This window comes from Python bivittatus, unplaced genomic scaffold, assembly GCF_059951505.1.
Source record: "Python bivittatus isolate LINGU-HERP-01145 unplaced genomic scaffold, Pbiv_v1 ctg000100_np1212, whole genome shotgun sequence".
NCBI classification, from domain to species: domain Eukaryota; kingdom Metazoa; phylum Chordata; class Lepidosauria; order Squamata; family Pythonidae; genus Python; species Python bivittatus.
The window spans coordinates 6971716-6995009 of NW_028277038.1; the positions used below are offsets into that span (position 1 = coordinate 6971716).

The 23294-nt window shown below is 46.6% G+C and overlaps 1 protein-coding gene and 1 long non-coding RNA gene across 6 annotated transcripts in view; both read right to left on the reverse strand.

Annotated features, from left to right (window-relative positions):
* HIC2 (HIC ZBTB transcriptional repressor 2) overlaps nt 1–2252 on the reverse strand; it is an 80935-nt gene extending 78683 nt beyond the window's left edge. For 3 of the 5 annotated variants that reach the window (XM_088135377.1, XM_088135374.1, XM_088135371.1), the window contains exon 1: nt 368–767. The gene's annotated coding sequence lies outside the window, so the exon portion shown is untranslated. Of the gene's footprint in view, nt 1–367; nt 768–1360 lie in introns of those variants that run through there. The other 2 variants (XM_088135376.1, XM_088135373.1) reach the window with 1 other exon arrangement.
* Nucleotides 2253–3789: 1537 nt separating this feature from the next.
* Nucleotides 3790–23031, reverse strand: LOC148216585 (uncharacterized). Its single transcript, XR_015795145.1, has 3 exons — nt 22994–23031; nt 7354–7485; nt 3790–5760 (listed from the first exon to the last, which is right to left on the reverse strand). It is a non-coding gene; the product is annotated as an uncharacterized LOC148216585 (long non-coding RNA).
* Between the last annotated feature and the right edge of the window lie 263 nt (nt 23032–23294).

The window sequence follows — 23294 nt, forward strand, 5'->3', positions numbered from 1 at the left end:
GCAGGCGGCGGGTCCGCCCGCGCGCCCCAAGTTCTGCAGGCGGGGCGGCCCACTGGGGGCGCGGGGAGGGAGCCCCCCTCTCCCCTCCCCAGCGCGGGCACCGGCGGGGATGCCCGAGCGGCGGCGCGGAGCCCGCAAGGCGAGCCGCCCGTCGCTGCCCGGTTCCTTTGTGTGGCGCTCCGGACAGGGGGCGGCGGCGCGGCGCAGGACTCGCACCCAGCGCCGCCCGCCGCGCCGCCCGGGGCCGCCCGCCCGGCCTGTTGCGCAGACCCGCGTGCGCGCATCCCCACGTACACACACGCCCCCCACCCGCCCGCCCGCCGGCCCGGGGGCCCGGGGCCGGGGCAGGGCGCGCGCGGGGCCTTACCTCTGCAGAGGCATGCTCCGGCCCGGCCGGCTCGCCCCCGGCGGTCGCACGCCCCCCGCCCGCGTCCCCCGCCGGTTCCGCGCCGCGCGTCTCCCCTCACAGCCGTCCGCCCAGCGCCATCTTGCAGGCTCGTGACGTCGGGAGCCGCGCTCACCCCTGACCCATATTTGAATAGGAGCCAAAGGGGGAGAGGGGAGGGAGGGGGAGAGGGAGGGGAGGGGTGGGCAGGCGGGCGGGAGGGGGCCGGGGCGGGAGGGGAGGGGCGGCCGCTCAGCCAGCCGGCCGGCCTCCCGCGGGGCCAGCGCCGGGTCGGGCCCCGGGCGGGCCCGCGGCTGCGGGGCGGGGGCTCCCGGGCGCTGCGCCGGCCGGGGCGAGGGCCGCGACCCGCTTTCCGCGGAGGGGCAGCCCGCTTGCACACGCGCGAGGGCAGCCCGTGCACGCAGGCGGGCAGGCATGCCTGCTTGCGCGCGCGCACCCCGTCGCACGCGCTGCCGGGCGCCGACCACGCCCCCTCCCCGGCAAAGGCGCTCGCGGGGCGTGCGAAGGAGGGGAAAAAGGGGGAAAGAGGGAAGGGGGCGCGCGGCGGGGGGCGCGCTAATTGGAGGCTTCTCCTGACAGCTTCTCTTTCCCCCCCTTTCTCCTGTCTGGCAACGCCGCTTGGCTGCGCGCCCCCTCCCGGAGTGGGGGCCGGAGAGGGGCGCGCGCGCGGTCGCTGCGCCCGGCGTTGCGCCTGCTGGCGGAGGGATGCGCGCGGCGCGCTGCTCCGGGGCGCCGGGTTGGCCGCGCGCGCTGGCGGAACCGGACGGACAGCGGGGGGGGGCTCTTGCTGGGGGGGCGCTGGGGAAGAGCAGCGGCCGGGGGGGCGGCGGAAAGGCCGGCGCGCGGGACGGAGCCCAGGATGGCACGCAGGCCGGCACCGCGCGATCCCGGGCTCCGCGGGAGGAAGAGTCCCGGAGCGCGACTCTCTGGCGCGGAGACGCCGTTGCGGCGGACCTTTACGAAGAGCTGGCGTCCCGCGGAGGAATTGGACTACAGCTCCCATCGCACCCGGCCGATCGGCCCGCCCGGGGGCTCTGCGGCCGGCCGCCCAGCCGAGACCCGGGGGTGGACCCAGGCGGTGGGAAGACCTCGGGGGCCGCCCTCGAAGCTCCAACGCGGCGCTCGCTCCTCCTCCTCCTCCCTGGACGTAAATCCCGACTTCTTCGGCGGGCGCCTTCGGAGCGGGGCCGGAGCCGTCCGCCGATCCTCCCCCCTAACTTTGGCGCGGAGTTTGGAGCGGGTCGCGCATCTGTCTCGCTCTGGCCGGGCTTGGCGGGTTGAGCAATCCCAGCTCGAAAGCCCCGGCTGGAAAGAGAGCCCTGGAAATGAGGTCAGCCCCCAGCCCTGCCAAGGGGATCCAAGGGGAAAAGACGTGTGCGGTGTCCCGGGGGGCCTGCCAAGTTCCGTAGCATGGCTTGGTGGGCCCAGCTTCCCCCAACTTGATGCCCTCCAGATGGGCTGGCTCGACCGGGGCTGGCTGGAGAAGGCCGGGCTGAGCGTGGGATCACATCTGGAGAAGAAAGACCCCGCGTGCGCTCGCCTTTGTTCGTGGCCAAAACAGGCGGGGAGCATCTAATAGAGAATTTTAGGAGAATCCGCTCCCGAGGGGGAAAGGAATGCGGTATCTCGAAAGGGAGCATGGCTGCCCGGCGGGCTAACCAGGATGATCAGCCGGGAACGTGTTCTTTTAAGGTACAGGGGTTTGTTTCGGCTGGCTTTCCCAAAGCGTTTCAGGTCCTGTTTTCTTAAAAAGTGCCCAAAGTTGCTGACATTTTGAAAACAAATCACCACCGCCAATCTTGGGGACAAATCAACCAAAAGCATTTCTAAAATGAAAATAAAACAGATCAGCAAAAAAAGAAGAAGAAAGCAAGCGGTGGAGGGGGGGGGGATAGAACAATTACCGGCAATAAAGTAACTACAATTTTTCAAACTGCCACCAGAGACATTATTTTGGAAGGCCTTCAATGAGAGATTGGACCACGGTTCATCAGCCGGGCCGGACCGCGGTTCATCAGGGCTGAAGGGCCCCGCATTCTTCCTAGATTTTCATTTACTTTTGTAAAACAAAACAACCCCACCCCCCAAATCTCACATTACTAGATCAAGTTGTCTGGACTACTGCAATTTGTTCTACGTGGGGCTGCCCCTGAAGAACGTCCAGAACCGTCAATGGCGCTCCTGATTGCAAAGAAGATTTTACAGCCATGTTGAAAGAAAACTGGTTTGCCCTTTTTTCCCACTGCGCTCCCACATGCTACGTTTGCCCCTTACCGGTGGGATTGGCACGTCAGTGCTGCGGGCGGCCGTCCATTCCCTTTCAGAAACTGTGCAATCCACCAACGGTGCAGTTTGCACAACACGGTGAGTCCCGAGCTAGCCAGCCACGTTTCACTCACCTGCGTTGTGCAAACCGAGTCCATGGGGGCAGTTTAGCGTTCTGTATGGTACGTAATCCATCAATCACGCCTTCCAAACCCAGAACGTCCCTAAATGAAGCCAGTGCCAAAAAAGTCTTCTTTAGCCAGCCCGGGTCTTGGAGATCCCTTCACCACGAGGAGATCTCCCGAGCTTCCTTGCTCGAGTAACCCTAACAGGCCAAATCAGGTGAGTGGGTGTGAGAAACATAATTTTTCTGGGAGTTGTGGTTGCGAGTTTCTCACCCGTAAGACCGTCCCCTTCCGTACTTCTAAAAAAAAACAATTAAGGCTCTTCAGCAATCTAGCCGTCATTGCTGAATTGACTGTTGGTTTTTAAAAGTCTTATAGCTACGTCAATGGCTAACCTCCAGTATAATTAACGCTTAGCGTTTTCCGATTGGGGTTTTCAGGTTTGTAATTGCGTTTTGGGTAAGGGAAGAATAATTTTCCTCCCCGAGCTGGCTGACAGGATCGCAGATTGCCTCGGAGGCCAGCCAGATGATGCCAGCGGAGCTGAGATGATGGGGAAGGAAGGAGGAGATCCTAGGTTTTTCTAGGCAGTCCCCTCCGGTTCGGTGATTCTGCCTGAGGGCAAAGAAGGGAGAACTGCGGTTCTGAACCAGCTGGGGAACACTGAAGAGAACAAAATCCTAGCTAGCCAGGAAGCCCAGAGGCCAGTGTTTCTCAGCCTTGGCAACGTGAAGATGTGTGGGCTTCAGCTCCCAGAATGCCCCAGCCAGCATGCTTCAAGAGGGGTGGGCTTCCTCTCCCAGAATTCCCCAGCCAGCGTGCTTTAAGAGGAGTGGGCTTCATCTCCCAGAATGCCCCAGCCAGCGTGCTTTAAGACAGGTGGGCTTCAGCTCCCAGAATGCCCCAGCCAGCATGCTGGCTGGGGGCATTCTGGGAGCTGAAGCCCACCCGTCTTAAAGTTGCCAAGATTGAGAAACACTGACATAGGCAGAGGGCCAATATGACTCAAAAGAAACCTCTCTTAATTAGCAGGAGGACAGATGCATTTTTTCTTAACAAACCCTTCGAGTCCGTCTTCGTTTGTTCGGTTACTCCATGTGCCTCAATGCCCCTCGCAGCTAAGAGACTCTGGGCGCCTCTGAAACGAAAAGCAAAGCCAGAACAACAAGCATGGCAACCACCAGTAAAAAGCCCACATTAGGAACCCCCCCACACACACACTCCAATCAAGTCTTTCCCCCTTTTTCCACAAAAGTCTCCCTCCCTTTGGCCTCGGCCTTCCCCGGCTGTAACTGCAATGTTTGGGTGCTTTTAAAAAAATGAAAAATATTTTGCATTTACGGCATTGACGTTCCTAACCCAAAGGTCGGGTGGTCATAAAAGCAGGAGCGTTTGTAGAAGCCAAAGGATCCCTTATCGTGGGGAACGTCACTTGGATGGTTCGTTGACTGGGGGCCCAATTTTTTTTGCCCCGGAAGTCTTTTATTCCAACCCAAAAAAGACTCGTTGGGGCAATTAAAGATAAGCAGTAGACTAAGAGACTGTTGTGAAGATCTGACTTTTAGCTTTCTTGCAGTGCATATAAACAGAAGCAGCCTCGGCCAGAATAAAAAAGCTCACGGGGAACGCGCAAACCCCTCTCTGACGGTCTTCTGGAAAACGTGGGAATTAAAACGGCTTGCGATCCGAATTATCCCGCAAGACACCAAGTCACCCTTTGAACACCATGATTTGTGGAGTAAACAAACCACAATCAGCTGGGTTCACAGGACCCTTTAAGCCGCAACCCCTTCTTTTGCAAATCACACATCAAGGTCAACCCCCAAACAACCCGCCTTTCGGTCGGCGTGTTGTTTAAAGACGGGCACATTTTAAATTGATTTATACTTTGTTTTTATTTGGGTTTATTGATTGACTGACCTTTTTTTAAAGCAAAGGTTTTCAAGATGAAGATTGCGAGGGGTTCAGGTTGCACCCACACCACCCAGCAAGGAATATCTCATGGGGTGTGCAAGAAGCAGTAGGCTCAGGTGGTACATGAACACTCGTGCATATATGTTTCTCTTCCATTGCTGGATTTCTCCCTCCTTTCCATAAATCCCCTTTTCATATGAGCCAAATTTCTCAACGCGCATTAAACAAGAATTTGGGGAGGTGTGCTTCTAATTGCACCGGTTCACCATACCCCCAAAATGTTGCAATTTAAGCCACGTAGACCACCAAACGCAGGTTACTTTACCTCTAGAAATGCGAACCGTCTCCTATTGCAGGAAGACTTTTTAGAGCAGTGTTTCTCAAACTCGGCAACTTTAAGACATTAAAGGCATTAACAGAATTCTGGGAGTTGAAGTCCACAGGTCTTAAAGTTGCCAAGTTTGAAAAAAGCTGCTTTAGAGAGAAAAGGTGAAGTAGTAATGCTGCCGTTTCGATTCTTTTGACTTCTTCCAGTTACAAATTTGCCAAGTGTGGTAGAATTCAAAAGCCCGCTTATCTTCTCGTTCACTTGCCGCAGTTGAAGAATTCCAGGAATTGGAGAAAATTGGGTTGAGTTCTCCCAGGAGCGTGTGAAGAATATGCATATTAATTATGAGTACCAAACACAGAGGTTAATGGGCTGAATAAGCTGGATTAATAGCGTTTAGCAGGCTATTTTACCCAGTTGATGAATCTCAGGCACTCCCTGGGTCAGTTGGGGACTCCCGCTGTCAAAATTTCTTGCAGAGTTTGTGGACAAAATGCCTCAATTTCCTAATTTTAGAAAGCCTCCGTGTTTTGTTGGCTGGAGGACAGAATTGAAATTGCCAGCCCGATCCTTGATGTTCTCTTGCCACACCCACCTTGGTCAAAGCATCGCCCGAGCATCTTCTAAAGATGATTTATTGGCAACAGAGCCGCCAACGTGCCTTGATAGAATTTAATTTCAGGAATGTCACTCTGGACTCGCTGGCTGTAGCAGCAGATAGCCTAAGGAAAGAGAAGAAAATGGGATTAATTCCAAAAAAGCTGTAAGGGGAAAAAAAATATATGTGAGTTTGCACGCGCACGTGCAGTGGCTGTGCTAATTAGACCCCAAAGGGTTGCAAGAGCCATGCGGAGACCCTGTGGCGTTTGAGGAATGATTCAAAGGCCACGTGACCAAACCATGTTTTTACAAGGAAGGAATTGCACCGGGGTGACTCTGTTGCTCTGCAAAAATAACATGCGAATTCTCTGACCTTCAACTCAGTTGAGGAATCTTTTGAGGGCAATCAAATGTGCTGGAACTACTTTGCTTTGGAACTGGACCTCAACGTTCATTAGCTGGAGAACAGCCTATGGGGTCAGCCCCACCAGGTAGACCAGGCCATGAAACCAACTCCACAGGAAGGCTAAAACTTCCTTGTTGAAACTGGCTATAATCAAATCTTGCAAGTCGCGTTGTGCTGGACCTTCTCGTTCCCCTTCTTATAGTTCAGTGAATTAGGGAGGTGTCATTCTAAGCCGCTTCCGAATGTTATCTGGACGTTCTGGACTTAAAAAATGCTTCATCTCCTTTCGCCTAGGTAACAGTACCTGCATTTCTCTGTAAAAGTCATCTTCCTTACTCTCTAAGGCAGTGTTTCTCAATCTTGGCAACTTCAAGTTATGTGGACTTTAACCCCCAGAATTCCCCAGCCAGCCATGCTGGCTGGGGAATTCTGGGAGTGGAAGTCCACACATCTTGAAGTTGCCAAGGTTGAGAAGCACTGCTCTAAGAATCACACCAGGCAACCACCTGCTTTTGTCTAAGCCCAATTTGCCAAGCAAATCATACTTGGCTGGGGTCACATAACCCTAAACCATAATTCATGATTAGAAGGTACAATAAATATATAATGATTAATTACAGGCCATCAAATTAGAGTTGGCTCTTAATGACCCCATCGGTAGGCTTTCTCCAGAATGAAGAGACATATCAAGTAAATAAGATGGTGTTTTAAGTGTTTTATGTAAAATGTGTCACATATTTTATTTGTTAAACTCTTTTATTTCATGCCAAATTTTAGATTATATCTGTAACTTGCTATCTGGGCCTTTTGGCCGTACGTAATGATAAAATAATTCTGTTTTCCCCAGTGTTGGTGTGTTGGGGGAACCAAGTCACAAAGGGTTTCTCCTGTATAAACTGGGTTCATGTAAAAATAAAATGGAAACTTCTACTCAGTGGACTAGTTATGCCTAGTGAACACAGAGGCTGTCAAGATGAAAGTGAAAAAGACAATCTTGACCTGAGAAACGCATAAATTAAATAAATCAAGGTACCCCTTTGAAGTTTCACTTCAATACTTTGAAACAGCAATTATTTTCACTTCACACTGGAAAAAGCAACCGCATTCTGTTCGTGTCTTGCTTACTGCTTCCCCTACCCTCCCATCCCCGTTCCCAATTTTGAATTTCCCATAAATAAAATTAGCAACAAATGCTCACCCTGGACAGGATTTGACTAGGGCTTTCACGGAAGGGCAAAGTGGTAGGAAGACATCCTTGTTAGCAAAGGATTTAGGAGATGGTGGGAGAAGGGTTAAGAAGGAAACCTACGAAATTGTGAAGATGGCAAACTTTTGCCCTTTTCCAAGAGACTGTGGCTGCTGGAGATTGGATATCATGTGGTTTCTATGGCTTTCCTCAAACTTGATATGCTGGATTGCAAAGTCCATCATGCTGTGCTGGCTGGGGATAAAAGGCATTGTAAGAAAACACACCTGGGAGTTGCTGCATTCAGGATGATGCTAGTTTAGAAGATCCTGGGGGTGGGGGAGGGAAGGATACTATTAAGAAGTATTCAAAATTGAACTTTAAACCAAAAATACCCCATTAAGACAGTAAAAATCCCTAACTAGGGCTATAAACCACAGGACATTCAATCAATACTAAAAATTTAATCTTCCATGAAGTTAAAATGTTGACTCCATACGTAAAGAATCCAAATTTTGGGTGTGATTTCTATTTTAAGTACTGATGATATTGTAAGTGATTAATAATGTTCTGGAAACAGCCGTTTTGATATTTTAGAATTTTAGACCAGTGTTTCTCAACCTTGCTCAACCATGCTGGCTGGGGAATCCTGGGAGTTGAAGTCCACCCATCTTCAAGTTGCCAAGGTTGAGAAACACTGTTTTAGACCTTTCATTTATCCATCTCTACCTCATTGTGTGTACTTTGTTCTTTTATATATATATATAATATATAATATATAATATATAATATATAATATATATATATAATATATAATATAATATATATATTAGCTCCTTTTCTTGATATACATTTTTTTCTAAATAGGTTCAGTACTTTTTAAAAAGAAGGATTAAAAACTACTCAAGATATGCCTGGATCATCAGAACTGGATCGGGATTTTGAGAGGTTCTGGGTCATGAACCCAAGAACCTTGTTGAAGTGATGAATCCCCCTTGAGTAACACAATGACATCAAGCCATTTGCTTGTTGTATGATTACAATAACTGCAGTTCCTCGAAAGGATGGGATGGGGGTGGATAGAGAGTGGGCAAAGTCGTCTCCTAGCTGAATCCAATTTGTCCTGCATATTCGTTCTTGTAACACCCCAAAGCTGTGTTAGCACAGACCCTCAACTTGGTTACTGAATGAACTCATCTTCCAGCTTGGCAGAAGTCACTGCACCACTAACCAAGCAATGAAGCCAGCCTCCCATCGTGCTCAGCCCTCCCCCACCCCACCCAAGTTAGGGGGAACATAAGCAAATGGGTCAAGTTGGGTGAAAGCCGCTGCTAGGTTTTGACTGAGCGGGGATTGTGGAAACCCAGCCTAATAATAACACATAACACTTCATAGTACTGTCAAGAGGCTCATCGATGAGAGTAGGAGTGGGGTAGAGGGGTTGCCCATCCTTGGGCCAAATTTGTATAAAGATGAATGCAAAACTTCAACTTCAACTCAACCTTGTAATTGCTGGCATGCCTGGAAGAAGCTCTAAGGAGAATACAAATAAATGGAAGTTCTGGGAATCGTGCTACGGTTCCCGATAGGAGTTTAGGACTCAACAGATGCTTTGAAGTGTGTTGCAGGTTTTGGTCAGCTCTGATGATTCCAGTGGTGTTTCAGCTACTCATACTAAATTGCTAGAAATTACACGACTTATAGCAAACATCAGGGAAGATGTCTAGGTAGGTAGGTAGGTAGGTAGATAGTCAGTCACATGCAGTGAATGGGTGGGTGGATGGATAGGGTGAAATCTTGAGTTATCAGACCTTGATGTAAAGGATGTGACATACAGTGGATGGATGAGTGGGTGGGTGGATGGATGGATGGACAGATGGGGTGAAACCTTGGTTTACCAGACCTTGAAATAAAGGATCTCACATGCAAAGACCAAAACTCCCTAGAATTTATGTCATTTCTAGAATGCCATAAATGTCATCACTCTTCAAATTGCATCATTAACAAGATGAAGTCACAATGGAAATGATGTCTCCTGCCACAATTAGGTACCCACCAATTTAAGAGACAGATGGCGACAAGGAACTCCCTCACCCCAACTTGACCATAGCTGGATTCCCACCAGACTCTGATCCATCAAATACCCAACACCATTTTCACCTTGCAACTAATGTATCGTGTGAACTCAGTTTATGCACTTGGGCTCCCAGAATACACAGGAGGACCTCAAGTAGGACTGGTGCAAACCATTTCAAATCCCCCAGCCCTCGGGCCCCCTTCTCCCATTTACAAGATTGGCTAAAATTACTTCCTGTGTTGATAGCATCTGAAAATGCTTAAGGCATGAAAGCATCCCCTTCTCTTTTCTTTGCTTATTTCTTTTTCTTTTCAAATAACAGAGCCAAAGCCCCATGTTCATCGCCCAAACGAGGACCATTCGCAGCAAACGTTCAAGACGTAAAAAGTCCAGCTGGATAGAAAAGCTTCATAAATTTTTACAGCTCCTTGGAGGGAAAGAACCTGCAGAATACTGATGATTAAAACATGAACTCTTAGTTTTTCTGTAATGCTTAAAAGATGAATATGGAAAGCAACATTATTTGAGCTGCTGCAGGAATGAACTTTAATGGGAACGTTACAAGTTATTTTAACATAAAGCAAACATCGCCTCTAAGGAATGAACAGAAGTGGAACCGAGTTGATGCATTTTGCAATCCTACAGCGATAGTCCAGAAACCAACAGGGTTGATAGTCAGAATTTGCAAAAAAAAAAAAGCTGTCCATGAAATATCAACTTCTACATGACCTCTCCGAGCTCCAAAACTGAATCTGATCTCATTCATTGTTTCCTAATCCTGCAACAAGCCTCAGGAACTGGATCCAAAATTTATGAGGAATTAAAAAGACACGCTTCCTTTTTCAGTTGGAGAAACACACTATTTTGGGAAGGACCTATCTTTGACCTGCGGCTGCTGGAGTGACTCATAATCATTTCAGAGAATTTGCTCCATCACATGATGGAGCAAAAAGAAATAGATGCAAAAATCTAAGTTTGCTTTTCGTTCAGCATTTTGGATTTGGATCCCACTTTGCGGTCGAAACACGAACGTCTGTGGCGGGCAATCAATAACTGTAACAACACCAGGAGGAAACAACAATGGAAGAACATAACCATTCAAGCTACGACTCAGAAGACATCTGAGGCACAGATGTAAACTGTCAGGTTGATTAATTAATTTTAAGAATAAACCAAATCATATAAATGATGCTAAAGTGGGGGGATAACATTAGCTAGAGAGGGAATCTAATATTAATGACGGAGCTGAAGGGAGCCCTACAAGCAGGGGGGGAAAATTCCCAAGCAGAATTTTCCTTACTAAATACATAATTCCTTACTAAATTCCTAGTTGTAAGCAGATAAATGCACCCTCTTACTCATAGTCTTAAAGCAAAACGACACCAAGGAGAAGTCTTGAAAACTCAGCCACGTAGGCTGGAATGTTGCCTTCCCTAAATTCTACGTGTTAGCTTTTGAGCGTGTCCATTTGCTCAGCAGATGCGTACCAGGCTGAGGTTCTTTAGGATCAGGGGTTTGCATTTGCCTGCTGATCAACTGCAAAGAGAGAAAGGAACTACGTACATAGTTCCAGGAGAGGAGGGGAGGGCAGAAGGGAGTGTTTTTCAACTTTGCAATGTAGCCTAGAAGCCTGACCCCACTTTTGCTTGCAAGTCCAAATAAGTTCAGCCAAGGGCCTTCATGGGCTGAGAACTGGATTCTGCAGGACAGGTGTGAGACTATGGCAAGAAATGCAGGATTTGAAAGAGAAATCACTCCATCTCCTTGAGCCTGTGGTAGGTCTTCTGCCAACACTTAATCTGAAAGCATGTTACTCTCAATGTTTGGCTTTGCCCATTACATTAAGCCAGGGTTTCTCAACCTTGGCAACTTGAAGATATGTGGACGTCAACAACGCTGGGAGTTGAAGTCCACATATCTTCAAGTTGCTAAGGTTGAGAAACCCTGTGTTAAGCTAGAGTTTACTGAACCCCGGTTGATAGACTAAGCTACTTGGCTGGGTTTGCACAATCGGTCAAGCTACGAGCCCTAGGTCTGCAAGCCACAAATGGTTTAATGCACATGTTGCATGAAGACAAAGGCAAACCAGGTTACACGATGGCTACATGAAAAAAGGAAACTCAGCACACAGCTCTTGCATGCTCTGAAATATGACAGAGAGCAATGACCCCCTGACCTCTTGTGGCTTTGCTGTAAAGTACAGCTGATCTTCCAATTTTGCTTCTCCATCACTGATCACCCTCGTTCTAATGGTGCAAGTGCGAGTCTCCCCCAAAGCAGACAACTTTGGTGTTGATCGCAATCCCCGAGAGATTCCAATGGACTTCTGGAGGAACACCATCAGCCTCTTCTAACAAAATGACATGATCAATGGGCTGCAAAATGAAAAAAGGTCAATAGGAAGCAAAAATCCAGAATATCTGAAAGTACACTGCCTCCCCTGGCAGCTCTAGTTCAGGGCTCTCAGATCTGGGTTGCCAACATCTAACTGGCCACGAGATGGCACTAGAGAGACATAGAAAACATTAACCCTTGGCTGCCCTCTAGCAGTCAACCTGAAGGTTTGCAGTCCTGATCTGAGCCCTTGACTTGGTGCAGTTCCAATCACCTTTTTGCAACATTTCGGAGGCTCAATATTGGCCTTGTAGAAAAGGCTTTGGAAAAGCGGGTTGGATCTTCGGAAAAGAAAAAGGGAAAAAAACCTTTGCCACCTCCGGGTCCAGAGCTGTATGCCCCACTCGTGACTTGCAACATTTGTTTAGGTCTAATTCAGAAGGCAAGCGATGGGCTTTTTTCTTTGACCTCCCTTCCTCTGTTCTGCTTAGCTTCTTGGCTATCAATGCATCTCAAGGTCAGACTCTCGGTTGCTGTAAGGCCGAACCAGCACTCCTTCTCTCTCTCTTCCCCCCCAAACAACGATTCCATCATCCCCGCATCTGAGCAACGGGAATCACATGATAATGCTTTGGCAGTGTTGCTAAGGAGGTTGCTAGGTTCAACTGGCTATCACCGTCCGCGGTTATAAATTGCCGTTGCCCTTCTGGTGTGCTTCTTGGCCCCCCATAACACAATAACCTCCAAAGTGGCACAGCAGCGTAGGGGAGAGGGGGGAGGCAGAGGCCAGCCATGCTCCCAACTTCAGGGCTGCTACAGCCGGAGATCTGTGGAAACAAATAAATTGCCTGGAACGCAAAGAAGTTCTTTCTCAGAACGCGAGCATTTTTGTTTAAAGGGGGTTCCCCTGCCTTCTTATTCTAGGTATTATTTTTTTAAAAAAACAGCAACATGGGATGAACATCTGTCTTGCATTTTGGACCTCCCCCCCCCCCGAAACAAGCATATTCTTTTAAATGTTGCAGCTGTGCCTTTCTGGTCTTCCCTGCTGGATAATCAGAAATCTTCCGACCAATTAAGTGCTTGAGCAGAGTAATCCAGCTGCTTCGTTGCTGGAATGCTGCAATGTCGGAGTTCTTTGATAAGTCCCAAATCTCGGTCACAACAGACCAGTTGTTACCCCCGCCTCCCCCCCCCCAATGTATATATTAACTGCATTCACTTCCAAGCAATGTGTTAGCTGCCCGGGAGCAACCCCCATTCTGAAATAACCCAGACTTTGTATGGTTCTACCCCCAGACTCTTCTTCTGTTGCTGACAAATTTATGACGGGTCAACCTATCAGCAGGTGTTCACCAAGACAGCTAAGAATAGTGCCTCCATGCAGGATGGCAGTCTACCAGTTAAGACCAGAAGATGCCAAGAGAGCTTGTGACTGAAATTTGCCCCAAAGGCATTTGGATGGCACCAAAGTGACAATGTTGGACTTCAATATAATTCTTCTTAAGCACTTACCATGCAATTCCATTTGGGGTCTGAGCAGAAGCAGAAATTGGAGCTTTCATTGGGCCCCAGTCTTTACACACCCACCACTAGCATCTTAGTAAATAAGCCCTGTTTGCACTCCCAGAACAACAGAATTCTTCTGCAAACTCTAATGCCCGTTTTCATCCTCCAAGGGTCATGCCCAGTGATGCCCCCATAGGGTTCTAAGAGGAAGGCTGGATTATTTAGCATTGGGGAGGGGTGGATTGTTTGTTTTGCACAAATAAAGTGTGTTAAATGCCTTAAAACTGCAGGCGGGTCAGAAAATCAAGATGGAGCCCACCCTTACGCAACTGAAGTCCTACCCCATTTTTTATGCCTGTTGTGACACACTGAAAAAGGAGATGGAGCTTTGATCATGTAAATGCAACCACCATCTTGACATCTTCGTCCCTTCCCCACCCGCCTGCCCCCAGGAAGCCCCTGAATCTGGCTTCAGTTCTCTGAAATAAGCTCCCACTAGAATTATGCTTGGAAACGGATCGCTTGCAGTTTTAGACAGCACTAAACGTGCTTCTTTTTCATGAGTCTCTCTGAAGTGGCTTTAAAAGAAATCCGTTTTTCCTGCCCCTTTGAATCTACAGAGGTTGATGTGATTATATGGCATGGATCTTACGTTAGGATTCTTATTTTATATCTTGATGTTATAAACAATTGTAATAGATTACTTTATCAATTCTGGAAAAGATATTCAAGTGCCTTGATGTGTCTATACCTACAGAGATCGGAATTGTGCAAGCCATGGTTTTCTCTGTGACCCTCTCTGGAAGAGAAAGTTGGACTTTGAAGAAGCAGGAGAGGAGGAGTATTGATGCTTTTGAACATTGGTGTTGGAGAAGACTCCTGAGAATACTGTGGATAGCTAAGAAAACAAACTGATGGATCATCAAACAAGCCAACCCAAAGTTCTCACTCAAGGCATAAATGATCAGGCTCAAATGATCCTACTTTGGACACCTTATGTGAAGACCAGCTCTCTGGAGAAGGCTCTGATGCTGGGAAAGGTGGAAGGAAGGAGAAGAAGAGGACGACCAGCAGCAAGGACGACTCAGTTATAGCAGCAATAGGTACACTGTTGGAAGACCTGGAGGACCAGGTTAGGGGCAGATCACCATGCAGAAAACCTATCTACGTGGTTGCTTGGAGTCAACACTGGCTTGAAGGCATATAATCAATCACTCAGTCAGTCAGTGGAAAAGCCCAGCTCTTTGAAGAAGGCTCTGATACTGGGAAAGGTGGAAGGAAGGAGAAGAAGAGGACAACCAGCAGCAAGGTGGATGAACAGTTACAGTGGCAATGGGTACATCATTGGAAGACCTGAAAGACCAGATTGGGGACAGGTCATCATGGAGATGATCTATCTATACAGTCACTAGGAGTCGAAAACAACTTGATGGCACATAATCAATCAATCAATCAACTGCATTAATTATTGTTTTTTGTCCCTGCACTGCACTTCGTTATAAGTGCTTTCTGATTAAAACTAGCACAACTACTAAATTCTTCCAACGGGTTTAGCCCTGGCAGAGAACGGGTGTCGTTTCAGTCTTGCAGTGTCAAGTTTGGGGCAATGATAAAAACAGGCAGCATTTATCTTTATTGTCCTCCTGTTAATTTTCAAACCACTGGTAGAAGACTAAATAACTGAGCCTCTAAAACAACCCAATGAATCTTCTAGGTTAAGATGAATCTCAAAAGGCACTACAGGACAGATCTGTATGCCAAGGGATATTTAAAACAGTTCTGGACAGGGTCTTTCCAATGATGGCCCCTTGACCCAGGGGGTGGAATTCCCCTGTCTCTCTGGCCCAGATCTCAAATCACAGCTTTCCAAAAAAGTATGTTTGAAGAAAAGAAAATGAAGAGACAAAACACAATATAAACCAGGGGTCCCCAAACTCTTCAGCTCTTCAACCCCTTCATGAAGTTTCAGATTGTTCATCAACCCCCAATCATTTATTGTATGAAAATAATTTAACAAATACTACTTTAATTAAAACTACTGTGAAGGAGGAGGAGGAGAAGGAGAAGGAGAAGGAGAAGGAGAAGGAGAAGGAGAAGGAGAAGGAGAAGGAGAAGAAGAAGGAGGAGAAATCTGCTGTTGTGCCAGTTGTGATTGGAGCTCTTGGAGCAATACCCAAAGGACTCCCCCAGTATTTGGAAATGTTGAATTGATCAGACCTGAACATCCTAATTTTACAAAAAAATGCCCTGCTTGGAACTGCCTATATCCTCAGACGCTACCTTAATAATTCTTAAGTCTTGGTTAGGATATAAACAAAAATATATGAAGAATCAGCAGTTAACAAGAGAGTAGTTGGGGACCCCCCCATCCTTTAAAGCACATATTAAAGCGAAACTGTATAAAGTGGTGTGTGGTGACTATGCAGAGAATGAAACAAACTTAGTTATCTAACGGGAAGGAAACTGCCAAGGTCCTCATACAATATACATTAGGAAGAGGAAGAGAAAATAACTGAACAGTAAGTAATAATCCATTTGCTCTTGTGCCAAAGAAAGTACACATTAGGGATGTTTCCATCCCAGTACCCCATATTTAGCGACCTCATGAGGTGCCTTCTAAATACCCATTAAGTCACACCAGCTGCTGAGTCACCACAATTGTGTTGAACGTCTGCTCGGCTCTGTGTTTGGAGCTGGCTCTGCATTCAGAACCCCACCTCTCAATTTCTTCAGAATATGAACACAAGGTTGGTTTGGGGTCAAAGGATGCATTAGGCCAGTGATGGCAAAGCTATGACACGCGTGTCAAAGGTGACACGCCACGACATTTTGAGTGCCATGCCAGCGTTCATCAAGACCCAACGTCAACTCTTCTCCGTGTGTGAGTTACCAAAGAAACTGAGTTTGTTTTACTCGTATTCCATTGTCATTATTTGACATTTCTTTATACAATACATAGCACCACACAGGATTGGACTATATTTTTTAAAAAATAAATGAATATGTAAAGAATTGTTTCTGTTTTGATTGGGGGGGTGTGACACACCAGCAGAATCAATGGGCATTTAATCCAGAGTAGGAAATCCCTTTTTATAAGCTTGGGAGACCCTTCCAGATCATGTTGGCAAAAGTCAGTGGTGGGCTTAATGTGTAGGAACGATGGAGGACAAGCTGGAGAAATCAGCCTGTGCTGGGGGTGATTTCTCAGCTTGTGACTTACCAAAAAAAATCCCTAGTTGTAACCCCTTGGACATCTTGGTCTTCAGTGACATTTTCCCCCACTCAGTATGGCCTGGGGTTAATTAAAAAAAAAATTGGCAAGCACCTTGGGTATTGCGTGTGATTTAACATAGCTGTTTCATCTTCTGAAACAAATCATGAGAAGGAATTAGGATCAAAAATATGATGGGGGTGTAGTGGGGAGGGTGAACATTTTCTCTCAGCGCCCCCCTTTCTGTTCTCCCCATCTAAATTTGCTTTGTGGTTAGAGAGGAAGCAGTGATTAACATCAAAAATAGTTTTCCTTCCAAAGCCAAATTAGTCGTGGAGATGTAGGGTGAGCATCTTGCTAGGACCTTAACCTGGAGAGAAAACATTAATTCTCCTTGTCTAAAGGTTCTAGTTCTGATCGCTGCCTTCTATCACAGCTGTTTAGCAAAATGATAAATGCAACGTATCTTTAACACTCTGGGCAATTTGCATCAAGAATTCTTCACTACTACCCTATGTATCCTACTTTATGGGGTTGTTGTGGGGATGAAAAGGGTAGAAAAACTACAATCTCTGCTTTGAGCTCTGGCATGGGGGGGTGGGAATTGATATATTGATTGATGGATTGATTGATTACATGCCATCAAGTCAGAATCGACCTTTAGCAACCACATAGATAGATTTTCTCCATGATGATCTTGTCCCTAACCTTGTCCTTCAGGTCTTCCAATGGAAAGAGAAGAAGAGGACAACCAGCTGCGAGGTCGATGGACTCAGTTACAGTGGCAATGGGTGCACCATTGGAAGATCTGAAGGACCTGGTTGGGGACAGATCGTCATGGAGAAAACCTATCTATGTGGTCGCTAAGAGTTGACACTGTGTAATGGTACATGGGAATGTCCTTGGGAGACAGGGCAAAGTGATGCAGCCAAGGGAACAGTCAGATAAAAGGCAGCTGAGCCCACAGCAGGAATGTGGGTGGGGCAAGAGGCTCAGAAGAGACCCTCCCTAGTTTTGGGGCTGAAAAGGGGACAAGGGAAGAGAAGCACTTTCAGACTTGCAAGCTTCTGTTAATGTGGCCTTACAATAAAGTAGAACTAGCTTATCTGGTCCTGTTTCCTGTCTGATCAACCTAGTAAGGCTGACACACTGGCTTGAAGGCACATAATCAATCAATCAATCAATCAATCAGTCAGTCAGTGGAAAGACTCAGCTCTCTTGAGAAGTCCATAATGCTAGGAAAGGTGGAAGGAAAGAGAAGAGGATGACCAGCAGCAAGGTAGATGGGCTCCATTGCAGTGGTGATAGGTGCACCATTGGAAGACCTCCAGGTTGGAGAGAGCTCATCATGGAGAACATCTATGCTAAAAGGAAGGAAACTAACAGTCGTTTGCACCCAAGCCCCGATTTCACTCACTAGCTTGAGCTTCTTCATTCATTGAAAAAAGAAAAAAACACCCTAAACCAGTAATAAGACATCATTCACACCATTGCCTTCGTTTCTAAATTGTTCTTGCTTGATCTTTTGGCCTGAGCTTGTTCAAGGAAGACTTAAAGGGGGAAAAAAATTAACAACTCGTGGCACTGAGTGCCAACACTCAAACAGGCCCTAATTTAATTTTAATTAGGACCGATTTCTGCTTCCCTTGCTAATGAAACAAGTCTCATTAGGAAATATAATTGAAGCCCCCCAGAGGGAGGAAAGCCTGCAGACCTCGCTGTTTAGACCTCAGGCATCCTGGCCAATAAAAATTCCAGTACCCAAAAGCAATGTCATTATTAATATATACCATGGAGAGAGGGAGGGAGAGAGGAAGAGCATTGACCAGCAGATTGTACAGTGTGCTTTTATTCTTACAAAGAAGCTGCTGTATTGTTCAGTGGTGTGTAAGCCTTCATTTTCCCCAATTATACCTTGTTATTAATTCTCATTTATCTTGTGTTTAAGGGCTGAATCGAAACGGGGGGAGGGAAATGATTCCTGTAAATATCCAGCCTGCAATGAAAAGTCACTTTCCCTCCCTGCTGTTGCATTTATTTCAAGGATAATTTGACCAGCCTGTTTAAAAAAAAAAAAAGGGGGGGGGTTGCTCATTCAGAGCGAGGGCTGAAAGCCTTGCCTTCACTCTGATCTGGCTTTGTGATCTTGTTGGATCATAGCTAAATCTTATTGGGTATGTGGGCTGTCAGTTCAGCCCTAAATTGGTGATATGGTCCAAGTAATGGTATGTGGGAAAGACCTTGGGAAATGGGGCAAAGAGATGCTGCCTAGGGAATGGTCAGATAAGAGGCAGCATAGCCCTCAGCTGTATAGTCGACAGAGCAAGAGGCTCAGGAGGGACCCTCCCTAAATTATTGGGCTGTAAAGTTGACAGGAGAATTGTCCTTTCAGACTTGCAAAATTCTGTTAATGAAGCTTTACCATAAAGTAGAATTAGCTCATCTGGTCGTGTTTCCTGCCTGGTCTACCTGGGAAGGCTGACAGTCCTTGACTGGCTAAAATATTGCATCCCCAACAAGATAGGCCCTCTTTTTAAAAAAAATCCAAAAAGCTTACAACCAAAATTGCATTAAAACAACTGTTTGGAAGAGGAATAAGAATTGCACTAAAAGGAACTGTCTTTTCTTCATAGACATCATGGCCTCCATGGCCCCTTTCTCTCCACGAAATCCCCCAAATTAACTTTTAAAAACCTGGTCATCAGACACAAGTTAATATTTCATCAGAATAACAACTTTGGAAGTTGTTCTGCCTCTATCAGGGAAAGACTTAACATGGCTGTTTGGGGGGAAATGTAGAGAGGTTACAAGCAGGGAGAAAGCTGAAAATGAGGAACCCTTACCAAACCGTTATTTCAACAATACTCTTTCACTTTCTGCAAGTTCTTAATGGAGTATTCTCAGATTCTGGAGTTGCCTGAAATGGCCACTGTGTACTACTGAAGCCCTCTTAAAAAATATAAGTAATAATGTTATTTAACAGGTAGGGAAGGATTACTTGCAGCTCTAAAACAAGAAAGGCTCAGGAAAGTATGTCAGAACCTTGGACAGATCAATGTGGCCGAAGTTGGCCAGAATTTGCTCCAAAAAAGCTGTTGTCTCAGCAGGACACAAAGGCCTTCTACACCCATCTCCCCTAACCTGAGTACTCTCTAGATCTGTGGACTTCAACTCCCAGAATTCCCAGCAATGCCCCTGCTGGTTGGGAAACTCAAGAGCTGGATCACCCAGTTGTTGAATGCTCAGATGGGAGAAGGTGGTTCTGAAGACTCTGTAGCCCCCTGCTTTTAACCTCACCCCTTCCAAAGATCTCTTTCTTAAAAGCCCATTGACCAGTCCTATAACTGCTGACTTCTACAAAACTCCAGCAGTACAGAGTGCTTTGGGAAACGCCCTTCAGATCTGACAATTCTATTAGAGTCATATCTTAAAGCTTAAACAGTCCTGGCTCAATGAATAATGTTTTTCCTTCTTCTTGAGTCCTCTTCTAGTTAAGAGGAGCATCAAGGCCAGAGTACTGATACTTGTTTGAGCTACAAGATCTTCCAAAGTTCTAATATATATTATTCCTCTATACTGCCTATTAACTTGCTCCTTGATCTGGTCTTCTGGTTTCTCTTTTGGGCCTGACAATTGGCTGGCAAGTCCCAACACATCTAGTCCAATATTGTCAACACTAACAATAGCAGGGTTCTTTCATTGTTACCGGAAGGCCTTGCTTCTCAGCCTTACTCCCCAGGGAGGAACTCAATGCCAGGAACTAAATCTACAAGCTTCTGCCTATAAAACAAGACCTCTTCTAACACATGGATTTTTGTGATTATATACCATCAAGTCAGTGTTGACTCTTATCGAACACACAGGTTTTCTCCATGAGAATCTGTCCCCAATCTGGTCCTTCAGGTCTTCTAATGGTACATCCATCACTGCTATAACTGAGTCCATCCACCTTGCTGTTGGTCATCTTCTTCTCCTCTTTCCTTCCATGTTTCCCAGCATTATAGACAAAGGCCATACATTACAGCCACTCCTTGGTTCTGTTTGCATTTCCTGGGGGCTATTTTCCTCCACAATGTTTAGGGGCTAAAGCTCCATTCCTCTTTTCCCCCCAGATCCCCCTTCTCCATGCTTAAACCTTATCCTGACGAAGACCATGTGTTGGATATTAATTACATGTCCGGGCCCCATGAAAGTCATTGAAATTTAATGAGCGCAGGGCAGGCCCACCACACCAATGGCATACATTACAGGTTGTCATGGAGATCACGCTGCCAAGCCTGACCCACATGGAAGGAGACCGAGGTCAAAAGGGCAGTGAGAACAAAAGCTGTGCCAAGAGCTGCACCAGGAGATGCAGACCCGACTCTGCTGGATTTCCAAGACCCAGTTTCTTGGAAAAGAGCCTAAGGAGGAGTTTCAGTGGTCATCATCACCATTGCCATCCTCCTCCAAAAAGTCATATTTTCTGCATAGAGATACTAATACAAGCCCCTCTCTCTCTACCAAGCACAGTAGCATTTGAGCCCTCGTTCCTCTAAATGATGAGTTTTAATTATAAACCGCTTTGGGAGTTATTTATTTCCTTAATGAGAAGGGGCATACAAATGTTTTAAACAAATTTAAAACAAAACATTACTCAGCTCTGGAGCAGCTGCTTTGTATACAGGAAATCTCAGATTCAGGGTCTGGGAAGGGCTAGAAGAGACTCATACAGGATGGAAAATCCCGGGAAGATCTTCCTTCTGCCAGACAGGACAAAGCTGAATTACTTTTTCTCAGCGGAGAGCTTGTCCTTAGCTTTTGAGGAAATACAATTAAAAGAGTAGCGCGTGAAGCCAGGACAAAGCCTACATTTTATCTCCTTCCATGCAAGTAAAATCCAGCACAGTCAATAGGTGCATCCTCTTGATGTGCATTTAATCACTTTCTTCTTGTGAACCCAAGAGAATCTTGACCTGATGTTCTGAATTAGTGAACCCTAATTCAGATGTAGATTCTCAGCTCTCCACACCAGTCTGTGGTTCAATCCACACCATTTCCAAGTAGGGCTTCCTAGGAAGAGCTGGCCTCTATAAAATGAGCCAAGTAGATACCCCTGTCTGGACTGCAAAGCCACAAAGGGCCAATTTCTTTTCTCCAGAATTATTTTTTCTGGGAAATCATGAGCTCTACTTGGCTTTGAAAACAGCCCAGGACAAGCCACAACAGAATGAACAAGCCCAGGAAGGAGCTGGGCCTTTGGCAAAATGGAACGGGGGTGGTGTGTGTAGGCCAGTAATCAGAAAACAAATTGGTAATTGTGGTATGAAAATGACAAGGGAGTCTGTGTGCAACTGTCAAATCTTACCAGCTAAGATGTCACTCTTATAGCCTTGGATTTCCACCACCCCTTTCCATCAGCAGCATGTTAGTTGCAAGCTTTGGCTCCAGAAAATGAAGGTAGCTTCCCCTTGCACCATCAGTGATGCGCTGAGCATGCCTTGGGCTTGCATTATTAACACTTTCCTCCATCTTCCTTCTGCCAATTCCGCTTAGTATGCAGCCCTGCATGCCCTGTTGCTATAGCAATCCATCAGAGTTGTCATAATACTACAGGAAACAAGATCAAAAATATTTTACTATAATTGGGGAGGGGGAACAGCTTGGCTTGGGTGGGATTACTGTCCCTGCCATCTCTCTGAACTGTATTAGAATGAAACTTCTTGCTGGTTTTCAGGCAGAGAGAACTAATTATATAGTAATCTAACCAGTTGGAAATGCAGACTGATATTGGAGACAAAGGGAAGGAAGGAAGGAAGGAAGGAAGGAAGGAAGGAAGGAAGGAAGGAAGGAAGGAAGGAAGGAAGGAAGGAAGGGTGATTGAAGTGGAGGGGAGGGGAAGAAGGAAGAAAGGGAGGGAGGGAGGGAAAGCAAAACAAATGAGGATAGAAAGAAAGGGAAAGCAATTGAGAAAAAGAGAAAATAAAAGAATGAGAGACAGCTAACTTTACTGTCAATTTTTGTAGTACTCCTTCCAAAAACCTCTTCACTCCCTCTCTCCCAGATCTTCATGAAACTCTCCTGAGCAGCACAAGAGAGTTCTCCAGGTCCTGCTGCCCACTGAAAGCCAAGGACTTCTTCATAGTCCTCCTCCTCCTCCAAACAGGAGAATGAGCTCCAGTGAATCATAGAGTAAACATGAGGGTCAAATGTGGTGTAGGGAACAAGCGTTTTCTTTGTGTAAGTGCCAAGGTATTTTCTGGCAATCAAGTGTATAATTGATTCACATTGGTGGGCTGCTAACAGTGGTGGGCTTTTTGATCAGCCTTGGCCAAGCTGTCTTGGCCATATTGTAGGGGAATTCTGGGAGTTGAGGTTTCAACACATCCAGAGGGCAAGACACTGGAGAAAGCTAGATTAGATGAGATTCATTCCTACTCTCTGACTTTACAGCAAGACACATCCTTCTATTCCAATGACAGTCATCATTCCTACATGTGCACCGATTCATATACATTAGCATATGCTAATTGGATGCAAACTAGCATTCTTGGACAGGCCCTGAATTAGACAGACAAAGATAGGTGTACCCTTTAAAATAGATTCGTTTCCTATCTGTGGTCTGTTGACATGATGAACAGGAAGCACATCACCTGCATTCTCTATTTATCATCCAAGCAGTCAGGTCTGCAGTTCCTGGAACTCTGCCATCCAAGAAGGAATTATTTGCTGGCTCCAGAGGCAGTGGAGATCAGCTCCTTGCTAATGTCCATCTTGTCATCCTATTAAGACTCCTCCGTATCTATTATTTATGGAGATCCTTAGGAAGCCAACATGAGGCAGGTCCTTCATGAGAGAGAGTTGTCTTCTCTAGAAATAGGCCCTCACTGGGAATAAAAGAAGGTCAGACTTCAATAAGTGATTAGAAGATTGTACCAGCCAATAATTAGAGAC